This window comes from Halichoerus grypus, chromosome 13 (genome assembly GCF_964656455.1).
Source record: "Halichoerus grypus chromosome 13, mHalGry1.hap1.1, whole genome shotgun sequence".
In the NCBI taxonomy this organism is placed as follows: domain Eukaryota; kingdom Metazoa; phylum Chordata; class Mammalia; order Carnivora; family Phocidae; genus Halichoerus; species Halichoerus grypus.
Genome location: NC_135724.1, coordinates 80,484,952 through 80,503,586, shown reverse-complemented (window position 1 = coordinate 80,503,586; position 18,635 = coordinate 80,484,952). Strand labels below are relative to the sequence as shown.

At 44.6% G+C, this 18,635-nt stretch overlaps 1 long non-coding RNA gene across 1 annotated transcript in view; it reads right to left on the bottom strand.

The window, feature by feature from the left end:
- Nucleotides 1–519: 519 nt before the first annotated feature.
- The window catches only part of LOC118553858 (uncharacterized), a 36,741-nt gene continuing 18,625 nt past the window's right edge, over nt 520–18,635 (bottom strand). Inside the window, exons 2-3 of the long non-coding RNA XR_013443494.1 lie at nt 2,396–2,532; nt 520–1,188 (exon numbers count right to left, since the gene is read on the bottom strand). This is a non-coding gene — a long non-coding RNA (uncharacterized LOC118553858). The remainder of the gene's footprint in view (nt 1,189–2,395; nt 2,533–18,635) is intronic.

The following is an 18,635-nucleotide window of genomic DNA, read 5'->3' as shown; positions in this document are numbered from 1 at the left end:
GCCACTCACAGTCTCTCTCCCGGAAGTGCGGACTAAGGTATATCCAGAGACTGAAACAGTCAGATGTTGGCATTGAAGTAGTGGGGTGGATCTCTGGCGGGGGAGGCTTTGATGGACCAGGAGCAGGAAGAGGCTTTGAGGAAGCAGCACGGTGGGTAAGCGGAAGGAACCCAGAGAAAAGAAGCCTTGTCCAAAGAGAACCCAGCTAGTTCCTAAAGCGGCTTCAATTCCCAAATGTTTCCATTCCATTTCCGGCTGCAATTCACACGTATCCCTTTTGGAAATAACTTTTTCTTTTCTGAACAGAAAAAAAAAATCAGAACAGAAAAAGCTCAGAAAAGAATGTAAAAATAACCCTCATCCTCATTCTCATCTCCTCAGAGTGGTGCTATATATATATATATATATATTTCCCCCCCCATAAAACTGAGATCATACTATCTACTATCCTATTTGGTTTCTTTCACTTAACAATATATCATAGACTTTTTGCCATTCAATACATACTCTTCTCAAATATGCTTTTAAATGATTTTATTCGAAGGATATGCCATCATTAATTTATGTAATTCCTTGTCATTGACAATTAGGTTTTTCAAGGTTTTTTTTTTCCTTTGCTTTTACAAATAACGTTGCAAAGAACACAGCTGTAGCTAAATCTTCAAACACGTAAGTGATTATCGTCTTATCATAAATGATTAGAAGGCTAATTGCTGGGTGAACGGGCATGCACATCTCTTAAATCTTTTGATAGACATTGTTACATTGCACTCCAGGAAGGTTGCAAAAATTTATATTCCCACCAGTAGTGTATGAATGTGTCTGATCCAAGGAGTATTTTGATTGATTCTACCAGATCTTGGACACCGTATCTCCACTGCCTGGCATGGTGTCTTGGTATACAGCAGGCACTCAATCCATGTTTGCTGACCCAAACTTAAGTCACAAGGGGTGATTGAAGAGTCTTGTTTCTTTCAAGCTCGGTCGATGATGGCTCTTGTATTCTTTGCAGCCACCACACAGTCCCTAACACACTTCCCGGCGAGGTCTTCTATGGGAAAACATTTCTAATTTCATCAGAGAATGTGGAACCCCTTGAGGGGGGCAGATCCAAGTCAGAGACCCTCCGGTCTTTGAGTCCATGGCCTCCCAAGAGTGGAGCCTACCCTTTCTTCTCTCTGAAACCCACTACCGGGTAGGGAAAGACAGAAGAAAGTAAGACAGATGGAGGGCTCATTAAAACAATCAATTATTTTGATGCATTTGGACATGACAAAGTACACCAGGGCATGTGGGTTTTTAATAAGGTCTGTGCCGGGAGAGCAGCCGCGGGACCGACTGGCAGAGAATGAGACGTTGCTTTCTAGAAGGCACCTACTGTGATGTTACCTGCCGTTTATGCTGTGGCAGAAAATAGACACGGAATCAGAGAACGTTAAATCTGAGATAATGGGTTTTTTAATTGTTTTCAAATTTTGGATGAGCATTTTAATTGACGTGGTTGGGAGGTTAATATAACTTTTGTATTTGATTATCTGGCAAGGAGAGGGGGAAATGAAGAAAAGTGGGGGAAACGGAGGTAGTATTTTTTTTTTAAAACTAAACCTCTCATAACACATAGCATGATAAATTCCATTTCTGTACAATCGTTTTCATTATACGTGGCAGAAGCAAATGATTTCTGTACATAATTAGTGCCAAGATTAGAGAAATGCTAACAGCCTGAGGTTCTAAGTTAACCCTCTGCATGCTGGGAAGGGGAAATCTTCCTTCTCTCAATCAGTTTTTGTTAAGTGTTGAGAAGGATCTAGTATTTTGGAGTGGCCACTGTTGACAGACACAATGCCAGCCACCTTCCGTATTTTCTTCTTCCGTCTCTCACCAGCTCGAGATGTCTTATGACTCTTATTCCACAGATGAGAGAATATGGCTCAGAAAGGGTAAGTGACTTGCTGAAGGTCACACAGTGAGTAAAAGAAGGGCTGGAGGGGCGCCTGGGTGGCTCAGTCATTACGCATCTGTCTTCGGCTCAGGTCATGATCCCAGGGTCCTGGGATCGAGCCCCACATTGGGCTCCCTGCTCTGCAGGAAGCCTGCTTCTCCCTCTCCCACTCCCCCTGCTTGTGTTCCCTCTCTTGTTGTGTCTCTCTCTGTCAAATAAATAAATAAAATCTTTAAAAAAAAAAGAAGGGCTGGAGCTCTGACCCAAACCTAGTTGACTCCAAGGTCAGCATCCCGTCAGTATAACAAAAGGGAGGGCCCGCAAACCTGGGTTCAGCCTCCCCCGTCTAGGACCTCTATGACTTTGGACTTTATTTACTCAACTTTTCTGAGTTAAGTAAATTTCATCTTCTATAAAATGGTAATAATAATAGAAAATAATAATAGCACTTACCATCTGGGCTTTGTATTTCACTTTGTTTTTGAGGATTTACTGAGGTAATGATTCCTAAAGCCCTTAGCGTGGTTCCCGGGATACGGCAAGTGCTCAGTGAACCTTGGCTGTTAGTATTAACAGGAATCTGTTAAAACCTAAAACAAACAGAAATCTGTTAAAGCCTAAGTCAGATAGAATAACTTCTCATATCCAGATTCTGCAGTGGATCATCATTTCATTCAGAATAAAAACCAGAGTCTTTACAATGGCCATGAGGCCCACATGACCCAACACCTGTGCCTTTTCTGCTCCCACCTACCATTACTCTCCCCCTCATTCACTATGCTCCTTTCTAGTCTTCAAACATACCACAGGGCCTTTGTACCTGCTATTCTTCTCTTCTCCAAAATTTGCACATGGCTCACCTTTTGCCTGTGATATTGTAATTTATAATAAGAAATATATATTTGATCTTCCATCATTTCTAGCACAGAGCTCCTAAAACCCTTGGAATTTCCTAAGTAGTGAGAGTGATACAGGTGCTTTTGTTATGTTAATGAGTGGCTTTTGCATCTCTCTCCCCCCACCTAAGGATAGGGGCTGGTTGCCAGGAGAACCAACCATGTGATTAAAGGGTTAGAAAATTCAGTCCCACCCATGACCTCCCGGAAGCAGAGAGGGGCTGAAGTTTGAATCAATCGCCAATGGCCAGCACATGGCCATCGTGCTTATGTAGGGAGGCCTCCGTAAAAATCCAAAAGGAGAGGGTTCAGAGAACTTCCGGGTTGGGGAACACATGGAGATTTGGGGAGAGTAGCGTGCCTGGAAAGAGCATGGAAACTCCACACCTTCTCCCCAATACCTTGCCCTATGCATCTCTTCCTTGTAGTCTCGTAGGACTGAACCTTTAACCTGTGGGATCTGATGCTACCCCTGGTAGACAGTGTCAGAATTAAGTTGAATTCTCAGATATGCTCCTGGTGTCTGAGAGTCATGTGGTGGTGTGGGGAAGCCACCAACCACCAATACTGGAATTGGCACAGAAACCCAAATAATTGCCTTTTTCAGGTCTTTGCTCAACTGTCACCTTTCCAAGGGAGGCTTTTCCTGACCACACTTTTTTTTTTTTTTTTTTTTAAGATTTTATTTATTTATTTGACAGAGAGAGACACAGCGAGAGGGGGAACACAAGCAGGGGGAGTGGGAGAGGGAGAAGCAGGCTTCCCGCGGAGCAGGGAGCCCGATGCGGGGCCTGACCACACTTCTTAACAATGCAAGCTCATCCTACCCCCACCGTGGCCACCCCCATCCCAGGCTCTCTCTCTTCCAGCACTCCTCGTCTGACACAGCAGATGGACTTACTTGTGAGCATCCGTGGACCCATAGCCTTCAAGAATGCAGAGTGTGGCCTTCTGGTCTGTCTGCTCTTCAGCTAGGTCCCCAGTACCTAGAACAGTGCCTGCCATATGCTGGGTGCCCAGTAAACGTTTGTTGGATGTATAAAGGATGTATGAATGAATACAGAAAGTGTGACCTATTTTATCATCCACGGGGCGATGAGGCCTGACACACGCGGGCTAGGCGGCCTCATAGGGTCATCAGGGGCGTGAATGTGGGCACATGGGAGGCGCTCAGTGGGAAGTATTATTATCAGTGTCGTTGTTGTTGTCCCACTGTCCTGGGCCATCTCTGATCCTATCCTCTCTGCACAGTATTCCCAGCCCCCCTCATCCCCTGAACTTGTTCTCGATGGGTCTCCTCTCCTCGTTTATTAGTTCCTAGCAGCCCTTCAATTTTCCTCTCTTGCTGCTACTCAGGGAAGCAGCCAGCCCAGCAGGCCCCTGGGACCTCATTCTGTGTCTCCGCTGGGTCGGCCTCGCTCCCTGGGAAAGCGAATCGTCGTGAATCACTTCCTCCCTGGGCCAGAGACCCAAAGCATCCTTGACAATATGCACCGGTGCTGGCTACCGACAGACCTTTTCAGATGGGACAAGCTTCAAATCAATTTTCATTTCTTCCAGGCGAGAGAGAAAGGCTGTTTGGTGACCCAGGGGGCCCCTGTGAGCCTCCAGCAAGAAATCACTTTGGCTTCTACTTTTCTGCTTAGGTGAGCTGCCGGCCTCTCTACAAACTCAGATCTTTCTCCAAATGATCCACAAAAACAAATGCTCCCCGAAGGCAGAGGCAGGCCTGCGCCTGTGCGCTGTGTCGCCAGATACCGAAACAGAGCAGCGTTATTACTTAACATTTAAGACAATCACTAAGTAATGGTGGTCATCATGAACCCTCATAAGCACTAAGCAGGTGCGAGGCCCTCGACTGGTTAATAGTTGCTTATTTAACCCTCTCCACACCCTTGGTGGGAGATACTAGTCCCACTTTACAGAAGAGGAAAATAAGGCACAGAAAGGTTCAATAACTTGCCCAAGGTCACACAGCTAATGAATGGAGAAGCCAGGATTTCAACTGAGGCAGTCTGGCTCCATTACTGAACACATACCCTATGGCCAGACCCTGCTGGGTGCTGTAAATACAGGAAGGAAGAACAGAGACACAGTCCCTGCTCTCATAGAGTTTATGGTCTACCGGAAGGCAGGGGCATTAAACCATGAGTTATACAAATCCGTGTATAACTACAGGTTGCAGTGAGGCCAGGAAGGGAAAAGAGCATGGCAGTCCCTTGGGCATCCTCTTGGAATAAATGATATCTGGAGAGTCCACTTTCACCAGGGCCCACTGGTAGCTTTTAGTCCATGAAGGCCTGGGCTTAGAGAAGCCAAGTGGCTATTGTTTCTTGGGCACTAGGTAACAAAGGGCATGATTCATACCCAAACTCCCTTCAGTCATTCCATTTTCATCCCCTTTGACAGATGGGAAACAGACTCAAAGAAGTCAAGGGACTCGCTCAAGGCCTTCTGCCAGCAACAGTCAGAGCCAGGGCTGAACACGATGCAGTCCAATTCTTTCTTCTGGATCGTAGATCCAATTTCTCAACTTCAGCACCACTGACATTTTAGGCCAGATGATTCTTCGTGTGGGGGACTGTCCTGGGCATTGCAGGATGGTGAGCAGCATCCCTGGCCTCCACCCACTAGAGGTCAGTGGCGCCCCCTCCCCAGTTGGGAGGGCCAAAGAGGCCTCTGACTTTCCCCAGTGTGGGGGGTGGGGGATCAGTCCTGCTTGAAAACCATGGCTGTAGATGCCCACCCATCCCCACCCAGTGAAGACTGTCTTCTTTATCTCCAACTACCTAACACCCAGCACAGTATCTGGCCCACAACTGGTGCTCAACTAAAGTTTGTTAAATAAAAGTAAGGGAAGAAGTGAGACAGGGAGAGGAAAGATGAGGGACAGAAGGGGGAAGTCCACCCAGTATGCATACTATTGACAGCTGTAGGTGACTCAACCCAAATTGATTTTGTAACCGAAATTCTATTCAAAGTACCCCAGGGGATAGTCAAGGTTTTGGAGAATCTTGTGAGAAATTCTTACATGAAATGAGCAGTCTTTCCATGACATGATTCAGTGCACACACACACACACACACACACGGGTAAAAATGCCTTGCAGGTTTGACTTTTCTGCATGGTTTAGCCAGTGACCACCACCCTTGGCTCAAAGTGGGGTGAGCCAAGCCATCGCTGCTCCGTTCAATGGGAATCCAATTACCCATTTGGCAGAACACCCCGGGCTCCTCCAAACCCCTTCAGGGAACAATATTTGTCAGTGACTGACTGTCATTATGACCAAGAGGGTCCCAGTTGGCCTGGGAGATGCATCTCACCACCCGGGTTCTCCCACTCCCAGCTCTGCAGGATATGGCTGATAACACCACAGTCTCAGCTCAGAATGTCCCTGGACCCAAGGACAGCTTTTCTGTTCGCACGTTTCAGTCAACAGAAGCTCCAGTATTTCCAGGGCAGGTGTTTCCTGCCTGCACTTTCTGTGTCCTGAGCAGGTGGCCTGTTAAGGCTGCATTGTTGGACAAGCATTTCAAGCAGTTTTTATTCCTGGATATGAGTGATGGGCAACAGGAAAGGGAGTTCTGATGTCAAAGCCGGGCAGGAAAGAATTGTGCAATCAACTGTCTATGTGTGCTTCCACATGAGACCAAGATACGTCCCTGCCCTGGGCACCTGGTGAGGAGCAGGGCATGTGAGAGCCACGCACATGAACTTAAATCCCGCCTTCAACATCCAGTAGTTGCGTGGCTATGAGATCATAGAAAATATATATATTGGCCACTGCCCCTGGTTCCTGACACAAGGATCCTAAAACCCTTGTAATTTTTTAAGTGCTAAGAGCATGAGGAACATCTTTTGCTCTAATAAGATGACTCTGGATGGGCTCCTGGATGGGGGCTGGTCCCCAGAAAGATCAAGCCATGATTAGAGGCTTAGAATTTTTGGCCCCAACCTCCCATTGTCTAGCACAGGGAGAGGATCTAGGAAATGGAGTTAATGATTAATCATGCCAATGAGAAGAAGCCTCCATAAAAATCCCAATAGCATGGGGTTTGGGGAGCTTCCAGGTTGGCGAACACATCACATACTGACTGGGGTGATGCACCTCAACCCCACAGGAACAGAAGCTCCTGTGTTTAGGATCCTCCCAGACCTCACCCTGTGTACCTGTTCATCTGACTGTTATTGGTATCCTTTATCATATCCTCTAACAAGCTGTAAACATAAGTGTTTCCCCAAGTTCTGTGAGCCACTCCAGCAAATTAATAGAACCTGAGGAGGGGGTCATGGGAACCTTTGATCTGTAGCCAAGTCTGACAGAAGTTGCGGGTAACCTGGGGACCTACTATTTACAGCTGGCATCTGAAGTGGGGTGGGGGGCACTCTTGGGGGACTGAGCCCTTAACCTGTGGGATCTGATACTATCTCCAGGTAGATCATGTCAGAATTGGGTTAAATCACAGGACACCCAGCCGGTGCCGTGGAGAACGGCTTGGTGTGGGGGAAACCCTCCACATGTTCGGTGACCCCAAGTGTCTGAGGTGAAGTGCTGTTCTGTGTGAGTAGTAACGGAAACACACAGCAGGGAAAAACTGGGTTTTGCTTAATGCAGTGACTTTGGAGGGGCTACTTTAGCTCTCTGGGTCAGAGTGCCCTTGTTTATAAAACAGAAATGCTAATATGACCTACCTCCTAGGCAGCTAGATGCACTGTTAGCCAGTTCCGGGCGCTGGGGGCAGAAACGATTTTTATGGAAATGAAATGGAATCCCGGAAAAGGCAGCGTGGCCAGGGTGGGGAAGTGGTAGTCACAGCGATTTGATTTGTGACACAAGAATTCACTTGCGCACCCTAAACCTGAGTCAACTTGACTTAGAAGGGTGTGTGCAGGGCCTCGAACAAAATAGCTGAAACTTGCCTCCATACAGCTGTTTCCTGTAACAACACTGGGATTCCTACGCACTCAAGATAATGCCGAGTACGCGATCATTTCCCTTATTATCTGAAGTTTGGGCTGTCTGTATTGAACGGGCATGGACAGGAAGTTCCTGGCTCAGAATGATGGGCAGGAGTTTTCCGGTGTTTTTTAAAGAACAGAGCTAGTAGATTAAGTATGAAGGGTGGTTGGATAATTCTCCAGGTTTCTAGAGAGAAGCCTGGCATTTATAGCATTAGATTTGAGACAGAAGCCCTGAATTTATATCTTAGTCCCAAAAGCCGGAGTCTGTGTGACTTTGGATGTACCTCTTAACTTCTCTGAGCTACTGTGTAGTGGATACTTTGGGTTATTTCTCCAGACCACTTCTCCCTTTTCCACCAGAACATTCCATTTTTTGTGAGTCACTCCACCCCCGCTTTCTTCAGTTCCGCTGTTGTCAGTGGGATTGATCCCACCCTCTGCTCTATGGTGAGCTGTGATTGGCTGAAGCCAATGATGTCTTCCACTGTGATTGGTTCAAGGATAGGCCTCTGACCAATAAGACATGGGGACAGGTTTTCTGAGGTTTTGGGGATAGAGAAGTGCTCTGCCCTACAGGAGACCTCAGTAGACCTCATCTGTGTCCCTTTGGGGCATTGCCATGTGAGGATATAAGAATTGGAGGCCGCAATGAATCAGCCTGAGAAAGAAGACAATGAGGCAGCAGAGAGAATCATCCAGAAACAAAGCCAGAGCCTTAATGACAGCATGAAGCTCTGGATCAAACCATTCTTGAATCAGAATATCCCAGGGCACTTCAGTTATGTGAGCCAACAGTCTTCCCAGCCCCCTCCCCGATTTCTTTCTTCCTTAAGCTAGTATAGGTTGAATTTTCTGTTGCTTGCAACCACAATATTCGCAACTAGAGCACTGTTTTCTCTGCCTTACTCCCTCCCCAAATTTCTGGAAGAACAAAATAGGATAGTAAGGCATGTGAAAATGGTCTGTAAACTGTAAAGCACTGTACCTATTAGATGTGACAAAAATCAGAACAGTTGTTGTCACTGCCTCAAGGACTTCTTAGCCCAGAATAATCCAATTTGCAGCAGTTGTGGAATATTTCCTCCCATTCCTCTGAAATATATTAGCTTCATTATGTTGAAATTATTAGATCACACATCGATAATGGTGCTTAATGGGACTAACAGTATTATTCTCCTGTAAACAGAAATGTATGTAATTAATAACTCTTTGAGACTTCTTCTATTCATGGGTACTAACTACAACCCAGCCCTTACTGATGTGAGTCCAATCTGAGTATTCTGCGTGAAAATGGACACCCAATCCTCGAGGAGAGAAATATGAAGACTCCACATCTACACTGACTGCCAACTGGCAGGCTTGTCTGAAGAAGAGAGCATAAGGCTGTGTTCCAGCTCTGCCACTGAATCTCTCTGTGACCTTGGATATGTCACTTAACCTCTGTAGACCTCAGTGTCCCCACCTACAAAATAAGGCAGTTAGACTTACTGGAGATTTTTAACTTTTGGTGAACATCTATGAGAAGCCGCTGAAAATTCTGGGTCTTCTCCAGAGGAATGCTCCTCTACTCTTTATATATGGAATAGTATATATTTTATTGCAGAAGGCCCATGGAGAACTTGATTTGCTCTTCCTTTTTCATCAAGCCAAACCAACAAGTAAGAAATCTAGAGTAAATGACCTCTAAGGGCATTTTAAGCTCTCTATATTAAGTGTCCATAATTCCATGATTCCCAAGAAGTCATATTTGGGTTTTAGAAAGATTACTTTAAAAAAAATGGAAATTCGGGGCACCTGGGTGGCTCAGTCGTTAAGCGTCTGCCTTCAGCTCAGGTCATGATCCCAGGGTCCTGGGATCAAGCCCCGCATCGGGCTCCCTGCTCGGCGGGAAGCCTGCTTCTCCCTCTCCTACTCCCCCTGCTTGTGTTCCTGCTTTCTCTCTCTCTCTGTCAAATAAATAAATAAAATCTTTAAAAAATAAAAAAATAAAATAAAATAAAAAATAAAAAAATGGAAATTCTCTGGGCATGGGTGTCGGTGAGGAGAGGTTAAAACAGGGAATCAGTGAAGAAGCTGTCACAGTCATCCTGGTAAGATATGATGTGGCTCAGACAAGAAGAAAAGGGGATGGATTGGAGAGAGAGCCAGAAGTTAGGACTTGGTATAAGATTAGATGTAGGGAAGAAATCCCAGGGTTCTGGCTATCACTTAGGATCAGGTTCAGCTGCAAGTCACAGAAAACCCCAAATTATAGTGGCTTAACTAAGAAAGAAGAATCTTTGTCAGGTGAAAGACATCTGGGGATAGACAGTCCAAGGCTTTTGGGCAGCTCTGCAATATTTAGAGAACTTGGTTCTTTCTACCTGTTCCGCCATCCTATCACATTAGTTCTATCCTCAGGGTCCAAAATGGCTGCAGGAGCTCCAGCCATCACACCTGTGTTTCAGAGTATATGAAGAAGAACAAGTGGAAGTGCAAAACAGAGCCCGCTTAAAGAGCTTTCCTGGAAGCAGAATTTCCACTTGTCCTTCACCATAGAATAGAATCATGTGGCCACACCTACCTGTGGGGGAGGCAGAGAAATGTAGTAATTAGTGAGTTGCTAGGCATATTGCTCAAGATTCTGTTACTAAGGAAGAAGGGAGAATGGGTATTGGGAGGCAACTAGCAGTTTCTGCCACAGGTGCCACTGACAGACACCGGGAGGTGGAGGGGGATGGAGAAGAGTCCGATTTGGGGAGGAAAATAAAGAGTTCAGTTTGGGACATGCTGAGTTTCAGTGCCTGGGGAATAACCATGAGAGCTGTATGATAGCTGGAAACACAAGCATGAAACTGAGGGAAAAGGCTTGAACTGGAGCTAAAGATTTGAGAGCACTAGGATAGAAAGGACACGTGGAACGAATCATCTCAAAACAAATCTGATGGCCTCAAACTTCCTTGCCATCCTCGAGGTATTTCACGGTCTTCTCCCAGCTCTCAAGGGTGAAAATCCTTCATGTCATCTACACTGATTTGTCATTTTCCAGCTCCAACCACTGGTTCCCTCTCATACCACTTACCCCTTTGCTCTCTAGACCCGGGACACGCTCGTCCCTGCCCAAGACCCTTGTGAGTGTTGGCCGGCCCCCCTCCTCCATCTCCAGCTCTCACATTCTACTGAATTACCTCTGTTGGCCTTTACAAGCCTGACAATGTTGGAAAATGACACTACTCACCCCATTTTACAGTAAGTGTAATACGAGCTCAAAAAGTGGCGGGATATCTCTAAGGTCACACAACTGGTAAGCAGCAGAATCAGAAATCAGAGCTGAGTCTCCTAGCAGGTGGTACCCTGTTCTCTGCACTCAGCACGCCAGACCACTACCATTGGGTGCCTCTCCATTCTCCAATAAGAAAGGATGGACAGAGAGAGAGAGAGAGAGAGAGAGAGAGAGAGAAACCCAAGACACTCAAAGAGCTGATTCCAGTGAAGGGCTTATTCAATCAGTCTGGACAAAACCCTGCCCCATCGTTCTCTTCCCCCCGCCCTCCCACCTTTCCTTCCCACTTCCCAGAAAAACTTGATTAATCCATTAGATTTAACCTCGCTTTGACTTCCTGATTAGTTACATTTATAAACTCCATTTGTTTTTGCTTTCTCATCAAGCCAAACCAACACCCCCAGAAAAAAAAAAAATAGGCCAATTTTCAGTGCCACTGATTTACTGCAATTTCTGAAAATCAGACCGAACTGAGGAGAGACACGACTGGAATTTCAATTTCTTCTGTTCACATTGCAGGGATCTTTGCTGAATGCAAGGGAAAAGTAACAGGGAAGAAAACTCAGTAATGGCAGGATCCCAGATTTGACCAAGGCAGCAAAGGACCAAGCCCGTTCATAAAGCAGATGAATAAATTCACCTCCTGGTTGAGTGACAAAGCCACAAAGTACAATAACAATAACAACAACAACTAAAGCAATTATATGTTTTTATTGGCAAAGCGAAAGACTCAAAGGGATGGTTCAAGTGGTTGGATGATGGTTGGTTGCCCTGCCTCTATTTCCCTCCCCGCAACCCGTGGTGCCCACAGCAACTAGAGGGGATATTTAAAAATTAAATGGATTTTTACTTTAACAAAAATAATGCATGTACATAAAGTCCGGTTTTATTATAAAATTGATCACAAACTTTCAGAGGTCCCCTGTACTTCCTCATACACCATCTCTCCCGTGTCCCGCTCCACCAACGCAAGGACCTTCAGTACTCTGGGCTGTCTTTTCTGGTACTTATCTCCATATTTTAAGTAACATACCAATACTGCTATTTATTGGGTTATCAATTGTAAGCACTATTATAGTTCTATTATGAACAATGAGAATTTAAGTCTCTTATGTCATGATGACACCCATTATATATATATTTGTATATATATAATATTTTAAGGCACTGATGCATTTATTTCCATCTTCCAATATTACTGTTAGCTGACTGATGCCATTCAGATTCTTTCATGTAACCTGTACTTTAATTTTTTTTCCCTCTGGATGCTTTTATGATATTCCTTTTATTCCTTCTGTTTTAAAACAGCATGGTGGTATGCCTTAGAGCGGATATATTTTCCCTTTCCTGATGTAGATCACTCAAAAGACCCTCTTAATCTGAAATCTCATATCCTGTGGTTCTTGGGCATTTTCTTGTACTGTTTATTTAATGATTTTACTCCCTCCGTTTTTAAAATATTCTCTTTCTAGAACTTCTTTTGTTTACCTTTTGAACCTCTTACACCAAATCTCTGATGTCCCTACTTATTCCTTTCTAATTTCCAACTCTCCATCTTTTGGTCCACCTTATGGTAGATTTTTTCAACTTTTCCTCACACCCTCTGTATTGATTTTTTTTTTTTAGCAGTATAATTTGTTTTATCCTATTTTTAATCTTTTCAAGTTGTAAAATATAATATACATATTGAAAAGTGCACAAAACAAAGATGTACCCTCAGTGATTTATCACAAGACATCCATGTTCTTTTAAATTATTTTAATAACTCATTCTTAATTCTTACTGTCCCTTTTGATAGTATCCTTTTCTTGTTTCATGGATGTAATAGCTTCCCTGAACTCAAAAAGGATATTATGTATTTCTTTTCTTTTCACTTTACTTTAGTTTTCTGTTCCTCTGTCTCTGTTCTGATTTCTGTGTGTTAACTTTGTATGATTCATGTTAGAGATTTTTCTGAAATGTTGGCCAATCATTATATGTCCTGACATGTAATGTCATGTAACATATTTATCAGTTAAAAAAAACTAGAAAGCCAATTGGAATTTTTTCTTGTTCACAGGATTTTTCAACCAGTGGACTTTATAAAAGGTGACCAGATAGGAATCGGTCCCATCTTCTGGGTGTGTGTGTTGGCAGTATGGGGGTATCACCCAATCAGCACCAAAGGGCCTGGTGCATAGTTGATTCTCAACAATTACTTGTTGAGTGACTAATATTAATTCCTGTATTGTTTATATTAGTGAAAAGTTAGATTTTCTAACTTTTCTAACTTTTTATTATGGAAATTTCAAAGATACATAAAAGAAGAGTATCACAAATCCCATGTATCCATCATATCTGGCCAACTTTGTTTCATCTATAGTCCACTCTCCAGAGGATTTTCAAGGAAATACCTGACATCAGATCACTTCATCTGGAAAGAGGAAGCCCTTTTTGACATGTTGCCTTTGCACATGGGAGGAATCTCTCTGGCTGGAACTCAAGATTGTGGGGATTGTCATTCTCCAGTTACCCTTGGTTTCAGAAGTAGCTCTTTGTCTCCTTCTATAATGGTGGGCCAACCCCACCAATGGCTTTGGGCTCAACCCAAGGAACATTCTTTGGAATATTAGCCCCAAGGAAATAATTCGTTTTAGCAGAACCAAGACCTGTCCTTACCAGGTCTTGCTCTTTGAGGAATGAGGACAAAGGGAACCCTGCTAGCAGAACTTTCGGGAGCTTTACTGTCCTCAGGAAAGCCTATGGTATCATGGCAGCAGGTGACAAGATGTTTAAATCTAAACTCCCACGAGGAAAGTTAAACCAAGTTTTGTCAAGCTTAATCTGCAATTCCACCTTGCACAATCCCCTTTACCTCTCCTATCACTATAGCAACCCATAATAAGTAGTCAGGACATTGTCAGAAGAGACAAAGGGAACTAGCCTGAAAATCCAGACTTCATTCCCAATCATTCTCAATTCCTTGATGTTTTCTTCCTATAGGTCTTTGGCATCTTGTGACCCACAAGACCTACCTATTGGTGTCTGGAAACAGCTCCAGATGAGTCAGAATGCTCATAACATCTCGGCATCAGGCTCATTCAACCCCAAATTTCCCAATGTCCTACACCCATTAGTATTACATGAGTCTTAGGAATTTCAGCTCAGACTTTGCAACCTGCTAACAGAGGTGGTCAACCCACAAGGCACAGTTTCTAAACCAATGCTTCTCAGGTTATCCTGAAAGGTTAATTAGTTTTCCTAATCCTTCGTAAGCCAAAACTTGCGGTCTATACTCTGTTCAATAAGATGACTCTACTATCACACACTTGGATGTTGTAAAAAATGTTAAATTGCTCTGTAAGTTTCTAAATGCTTACCCTTGATTTCTGTGTTTATCTTGTCATGGCAAATAACAAACAGTTCATGAACCAGTGTACTCTCTATCAGTGTATTCTGCCATTCATGGATGGAGTGGGCATCCATCATGTGGCCAGGCTGTCCCAGCATCTGTCTCTTCCTCCCACTTCTTTCCAACAGCTCTTAATTCTCTGGGGAGGATGACACCATTCCTGGCTATAGGCATGGGATATGTGACCTAAGAGAAGCCAATCAGTGAATTCCATCCCTCTGGCCTCAGAAATTGATTCCAGGGTTGATATGTGACCCAAAATGGTCCAACTGGCCAATTGGAATGAATCTCAAAACATTTCCTTGGAATACTGGGGAAAAGATGCTCTCTTCCCTTGGATTTCTGTTGTGTAGGTATGAGATCTGGTTCTGCAGCTGCTAATTTTGCTGTAATGAGGCAAGCCTTTCTGAGGACAAGGACACAAAGGATGGCAGATCTGAGAAAATTATAGAGAAATGAAGTCATAGTTCAGATCACATCCTGAACCTCTGGACCAAAACATGCCACAGCCCACCTTACTCCTGAACACTTCTCTTTTTTTGTTAAATCAGATTGAGGTGAATTTTCTGTCCTTAGTAACCAAAAGCTTCCTTTTCGATTTCTGAGTTGCATTCATTTTTCCTAACAGGCACCTATTAAGCATCTACTGTGTGCCAAATATGGTGTTAGGTATAGAAAAAAATATTCCCCACAAAAAAGACTGTGACTGAGTCCAGTGAGGGATGGGTGGCTAATATAGCTAAAAGCATTCAGGGATAGCATCTGGCTCACTTCAAGAGTCCTATGCAATTTTAAGATAATATTTAAAGCACAGGTGTTTGCATTTTATTTGCAAATTATTAACTTTGAAATTAAAAAATGGAGCAATTTTAAGGTTATCCCTAGAAGGACAGCCTGACTTCCTTGGATGACAAAAATCTGCTAATTTTATAATCTCTTCCATTTTTGCATACCATCTATTCATTTTTATTTTACTATTTTTAAATTGATTTGCTCATAGAACTTAAATAAATGTATCTGAAGAGGAAACTTCTATAAACCTCTATAAATGGAAAACCAGCACCACTTTACATGAATAAAGGTAAGCATAAAATAAATACAATGAAATTATAGAATGTTAATAAATTCTGAGTACTGTAACTTGACCAAAGTCCTACTCCTCTGTCTTTCATGAAAGGAGAAATTAGCAAGTGTCTAAAAGATGCTAAAGACACGTGAGCACCAAAGCTGAGATTTTTTTCCTTGTTGTGTTTAGATGGGATGAAAGGAAATTGAAAAAGGGGATTAATTTCAAGCAATTCATTGCTATTTAATAGTGCCTCTGTGTATAACTGCAAATTCTCTCCTCTGCATAAAATGTTTTCTCCTTACCACTTTTCAGGAAACACTATTCTGGCCAAACCCCATTTTATAGCTGAGCAAATGGAAGCCCAGAATGGCAACGGGACTCTCCCAAGGCTCTCTGATTCCCAGCCTGCTCAGCTCCCCAGTGTTCAAATATTTGATGACTTTCATTGGATTCATATTGTGATTACCTTCTAATCATGACAGGTGACTCTGTTTTTTGTTTTTTTTTTTAATTTATGGCCATGGTATCACATTTCCTTTTATAATAAGCTTTGGTCGCTGTGAGGGTCCTTCCCTCCCCAGGCCTGTATGGAAAACTAGAGGCTGAGATGCCGAGGTTTCTCTAAAGTCGGATCTCTCACTATTGACATTTGTTTTGGAGCCTGTCCTGTGCATTAGCAGCGTCCCTGGCCTCTGCCTGCTAGATGCTAACAGCACCTCCATCTGGTTGTGACCTCAAAAAATGTCTCCAGACATTGCCAAATGTCCCCTGGGAGCAAAATCATCCCTCCTTGAACCACGGGTTACTCTGGCTGGCTGGCTGACATATTCTTAGCCAAGCCCTACAAATTTCCCCAATAAACTTGAACTACAGAGCATCCCTTTGCCACTAACATTGGGGCAACTGAAGTCATTTTTTTTTTTTTAACGCTAGGATACTTTCTAAGAAAGAAAGGGAAGTAGTATCAACTCCCCATAAAGTTCACTCCCTTTAGACCATTCACCTACATCCTCCCAAGCCAAGGAAGCATACAGGGTGGCACCTCCGGCGGGTCCTCACTCCTGCTCGCCCCTGGCTTCTCCACGGCGCCTCCTGGAGTGGGTATTTAGTTCCTCCAAATCCTGTGCATCTTGACTTTCGAAATTTAAAACCAGGGGTATTTCCGGGCCTCATCCTGGCATTTGGGGTCTGTTCACGACAATGGTGTTAATGATGAGATGCTGTACCTGAGAAAGTTCAAGAAGGTCTTAGGGTCCCAGAGAGCTATGTACTCTTCTGAGAGGAATCACAGATGTTAAAATATAGGTACCACAGTAAAGCGTGACTGACTGACTGAATGAATGAATGAATGAATGCATATCGATATTTACCCATTCCTTATAAAATACCATTGTCTTATTTTGGGTTCTTCTAAAAAGAGACCCTGAGATGAGAATGTGGGTACAAGGAGTTGATTTGGGAGTGATCCCAGGAGGTGCAATGAGAAAGGGGGGGGAACAGGAGACAGCGAAGGGAAGACAGCCAATATGGAGCGCAGGAAAGAGCTGGTTCCTACTGTGGGCTGCCGGGGCTCGGTCCTGCTGGGGAATTCTAGGAGGCAGGGCACAATATGCTGCCAACTGTCTCACTGAGGGGCATGGGAGCTGGGGTATTTGTCCATCTCTTCCTGTTCCTCGCGGGGTTGAGGTGTCTCTCCTCTGGCTTTTCCTGCCTCCTCTGAGGGATACCCAGCACACTGCCATAGCCAGAGGACACCCTGAGGCTGAGAGACCCAGGAAGTCATCAGAGCGCACAGAAACTGCACAGTCTAAGGGGTAAGCCTAGGGGACAGAGGTGGATCCCAACAGCATCTGCCTGGAATAAGCACAAGAGGCTGCCAAGCTTAGAGCAGACGCTTGCACCTGGACCACCGCCCCATCCAGGTGCAGTCTCTGGGATCACTCTAACAACCTCCTTGTCCTCATGTCTCCATTCGTCCACTCTCCACCCGGCAGCCAGCGCCATCTTCCTAAAATACAAGTTTGGGTATCCACCCCTCCCCCCTAAAACTCCTCAGGGCCTTTAAGGGGCATCTCAGTGGCTCAGTGAGTTAAGTGTGTCCAAGCCCAGTGTCTGACTGGAGCCTGCTTAAGATTCCATCTCTCCATCTCCCTGGCCTTTCCCCACACCTCCCTCTCTAAAAACAAACAAAAACAAAAACAAAAAAACAGAAAAACTCCTCAGGAGCTTCAAGATGAAGCCCAAACCTTTCAACAATCCAACCTCACTTACCTCTGTGGACCACACGTTCTCGACCGAACTCCTGCAAGTCCCCAAATGGAGCACCTAGTCATCCCCAGAATTGTACCAAGCCCTGGAGAGGAAGGACACAGTACAGTCGACTCCCTGTCCTCAGTGACACCATGAGGTCTACGGAACAATCTAGCAGGGTGGTGGGGGCCAGGGAGACCAAGATGGAAACAAGGAATTCTAATATTGTGTACACCCAAGGAAGCTACTATGGAAAGAACGCATCACCTAGATGGAATCCACAAACAGAGATCCGTTCATTTCAGATGAACCCTTTGCAGTCACCTCACAGAAAGTCAGAGGAGGGGGACACAGGACAGCTATGTTTGAAAAGAGAGTCTCTCCTGATGGGTGCAACAGGTGGCATGTGAGCCCAGGAAGCAATGGCATGGTGACTGCTCCGGACGGAACCAAGAGGGAGAAACAAAGGGTGCAGAGCTCTGCCTCTTTATTAGCAGCCTCCGTGGCCCCAGGTGACAGGCCCTCCAGTGAGTGTCTCCTGGGATCCTCAGAGCTCAGCAGCTCCTATAGACCTTCAACTGATGAGCCTCAGAGGTGGCTGGGCAGCCCCAGGAAGCTAGAAGCAGAGCAAACGGGGGTGGGGGTGGGGGTGGGGGGGAAGCGGGAGGGTGGATGGGTCTAATTATGCAGGAACCATTTTCTGTTTACATAAAATATCTCGAGTAATCAGCAGTGATGAGCAAGAGGAGGAAAGAGCCTGCCTGAGAGTCTGAGGATGTTATGATCAATTAAATACCACCTTTGCAAACGTTCGCAGAGGGAAATTTTAAGGTGGAACTGACTTCAATTTGGCAAAGAAGATT